Source organism: Mustela nigripes, chromosome 2, assembly GCF_022355385.1.
Source record: "Mustela nigripes isolate SB6536 chromosome 2, MUSNIG.SB6536, whole genome shotgun sequence".
Classification (NCBI taxonomy): domain Eukaryota; kingdom Metazoa; phylum Chordata; class Mammalia; order Carnivora; family Mustelidae; genus Mustela; species Mustela nigripes.
In genome coordinates this window covers 178,304,252-178,308,448 of record NC_081558.1, presented here as the reverse complement: position 1 = coordinate 178,308,448, position 4,197 = coordinate 178,304,252, and positions in this window count along the sequence as shown.

Sequence of the window (4,197 nt, the reverse complement as noted above, 5' to 3'; positions counted from 1 at the left end):
TTATGCAATGTGTTATGAAACCGTCATCAATTTTACCTGAGATATACATTACAATCTGTTTACTACTATGTCTCTTCATTTCACAACCCTAGTCTATGCCACTATATTTCTGTCTGCTGAACTCAATAACAATTTTCTGCTTATTAATTGGCTTTCTCTCTTCTCCCAGCCATCATCCTTTTGATCCTTCAAATATCACAATGATCTTTAAAATGTAGAAGTCGAGTCTTTTATTATTTTGCCTTTTTAACAAAATAAATAAGGAAAAACCTTTAATAACTACCTATTACTTAGAGAAGGATCACAAATATTACAGTGACTTATAGGACCCTGATATTGTCTGACATCTGTATATCTCTCCACCTTTATTTGACCCCATGCTTGCTTTCTCCCTGTCAGTGATGCCAGCTCATTTAAGTTTTTTGGTTTCACCATACTCTCTTCTTCCATAAAGCATTTTACCTTTGTGTATTCGCACTGTCTGAAATGCCCATAACTTTATTATTATTATTCCTTGTCGTTCAGATCTCAGTTAAATTTCAGTAATAACATATTAATTTTAACTTATTACATAGTATGTAGCACAATTTGTAATTATATTGTATTTCTTCTTGTTAACTACCTGTCTCACCTACATAACTCGAACTTCAAAGCACAGTCATTCATGTTTGTCCACTATATAGCTTTCTTGAACCTAGAAGAATGCTTGGAACATGAGGGATACTTAGTAAGTTTTGAATGTATATTAAAAAAATCAATAGAAAACTTTAATTACAAAACAGAATTATTCCTCACATAGAAACTTTTTATATTGTGTCATTCTTTTTGTTAAAATTAAAATTTCCCATTTTTTATTATAGGATTTTGATTAATTCCCTACAAATGTTGTCATCTATGATAGCATCCACTGCATACTCTTAAAGGTAATATGATTTTGTTGAGGTTACCCAATTTGCTTATCTGAAATGTTAGAATGGTACCAGACTTGATTTTACTGTGTAGACATGTCTCAAATTGATTACTAAGCAAGTTGTATAATACTGTGAATTCTGTCTATTCAGAGTAGAGTCTAATCAAGCCACATTCAACTTTCATTACTCAGTATGTAAAGATGAAATAATATTGTAAACATGGTTGACTAGAGAATCAGAAGGAATCCTAGATAAAATAAATCATACACATACAGAGTAAATAAAACCAGTTAGGAGATAGTTCTATTTTGGGGGCTTCATATTTCTTTCTTTTTAAACAAACCCACCAAGTAAACATTTATTTTTGAAACATAGTAACACTAACATATTATATGAATTTCAAAAATGTTTTTGTACTAATTTCCATTAAGTCATTGAAGTCCAAATTAAAATAAAATATAGGTGCTAATAGAGACATAATAGACCCATTTATTGGGGGAATTTTATTGTCTAAATAGGGGAATATCACTTCTAATTTTCTTAAGATTTATTTATTTATTTTAGAGAAAGAGAGTGATAGAGAGCGTGCCCAAGCAGGAAGGGGGTAGGAGAGACAGGGTAGGGGGAGGGGAAGCAGAGACCTTGCTGAGCAGGGAACCCAACTGGCTGATCTCACAACCTTGAGATCATGACCCTGAAATCATGACCTGAGCTGAAACTAAGAGTTGGATGCTTAACAGACTGAGCCACCCAGGCACTCCATCAATTCTTATTTTTAATGTTTGGGAAAAGGCAACTCTTTTTATTACTTAAATTCACTTATATCTTTGAATACAAATTTTAGTTTTAATTTTATATAAATTATGCTGAAAGATCCTCAAGCATTATTTATTCTAAATATAAGGCATTAAAATAATATTTCTGGACTATTTTGGAATATTTTTATAAAACTCAGAATCAGATATGAGATATTCAGTTAACACTAAGGAGCTCTATTATAGCTGTCATCCGTCAACTTGAGTGGTATTTGAAATAAGAACACACTTTTGGCTCACGTTTTGGTATTATTTTAAGATTCCTTGTTCTGAACATGAGTTGGATGTGAGAAAATAATTTTTGGCTGTCAATGAAAATGCTATCAGAGATGCACATAATCTGGTCATTGCAGAAGTTTTAGAAAATAAATAGACAAGGCATTATAAATGAATAGATAGAATAGAAATGAGCTATACAATGAGTTTTCCATGTGGTAAAATTTTCTTCTCTTGTGGGTTAAAATGTAGTAAATAGTAGTTATACTATAAAATATTACACCACCTAACAGCTACCAAGTCACTTCTCTGGGTCAGACTAATGGTTTTTGTTATTTGTAACACTTTGTTATTTATAACATTTCCTGACATCGTGGCCTATATTAGGACCTGTGCCCAATTTCACTGTCTAGAATTAGAACAATCTCTGGAATCACATCCATGAATCAAACTCATCCATGAGTTGAATAAGGTTGTATATGATGCTGCAGGGAGAATAGCAGTTGAAGGTCCTATAATATGTGTACACACACAAACACCACACACACAAACACATGCATACAAAATGGTATACATATATTAACTCATCACTGTTATTGACCAATGACTGCTGTGTCTTCCCGTCTTCCCTTTCTGAACAGAAAGTTTTTACTGTGTTTCCATTGCCCCTATTCCAACCATGTTTATTAGATGTGTCACCAAGGGTGGGCAAAGAGCTTGTCTTTTAGCCCCAGGGACGCACCAATGGACTTTATGCACAGGACTCAGCAGAGATCCTATACTTTGAGGTATTTTTTTTTACCATTTTCTTTTTTTATTATTTATTTGACAGACAGAGATCACAAGTAGACAGAGAGGCAGGCAGAGAGAGAGGAAGGGAAGCAGGCTCTCCACGGAGCAGAGAGCCCAACGTGGGGCTCCATCCCAGGACCCTGGGATCATGACCTGAGCTGAAGGCAGATGCTTAACCCACTAAGCCACCCAGGCACCCCTCTATATTGATTTTTGAACAGAGTATCTGGATGGGGCTATGGGTTTTCTGTCATGAGGAGGGATAAGGATGTATCATTTTTAAGAGAAGAAGCAAATAATTTTTCAGAAACCACAAGTTTAGACATGGTAGAAAATGTTATTTCATATTTTTCTTTGTTGTACAAAAAGATTATATATCTTGTTGTCCGTTTTAGTTAGACATGGTCACTGATTCTATTTAATGAAATGTAAATGAAGTTAGCATATAGCTTTTCCAAGTCTGAGATATAAAGTTTTCCTGAGCTCTTTTCCAGTATAGAGTTGGAATACCCAGAGTCATCTTAGAAATATCATGTTGGGGACGCCTGGGTGGCTCAGTTGGTTGGACGACTGCCTTCGGCTCAGGTCATGATCCTGGAGTCCCAGGATTGAGTCCCGCATCGGACTCCCAGCTCCATGGGGAGTCTGCTTCTCTCTCTGACCTTCTCCTCGTTCATGCTCTCTCTCACTGTCTCTCTCTCAAGTAAATAAATAAAATCTTAAAAAAAAAAAAAAGAAATACCATGTTGAAGACAGTAGAGTCTATATCTGCTGGACTTCCTGAATGAATGCATACATGACATCATCTGGCTGACTTGCCAAACTCACCCAGTACTTTTTTTTTTTTTTTAAGATTTTATTTATTTATTTGACAGAGAGAAATCACAAGGAGATGGAGAGGCAGGCAGAGAGAGAGAGAGAGGGAAGCAGGCTCCCTGACGAGCAGAGAGACTGATGCAGGACTCGATCCCAGGACCCTGAGATCATGACCTGAGCCGAAGGCAGCGGCTTAACCCACTGAGCCACCCAGGCGCCCCGCACCCAGTACTTTTATAGAAGAAATAAAATTCTATTGTGTTCGAGCCTTTATATATCTTTGGCCTATTCATAGTAGCAGCTAACATTATCATCACTATCTAGTTACTAAAAATGAGATATAAAATCTAAGTAATTAATTCCATGAGTAGTAGATATTAAACATCTTTAAATGCCTGGGAATTGTCATGATATAATTAATAAGTACAAAACTCTTATTAATCACTAGGATGAAGGAAGCATGACTAAATATTATATATGTCATCCATATACTTTAAATAGGAGTACAGAAATAAATTTTATACTCATGAACAACCAGAGTTCTATAAATACAATGAAGGAAAATCAAAACTGCTATCTTATCAATTATATGGTGAATAGTTTGTCTATGTCAGTAGTTCTCAATCCTGGTTTTGATGTGTGTGTTC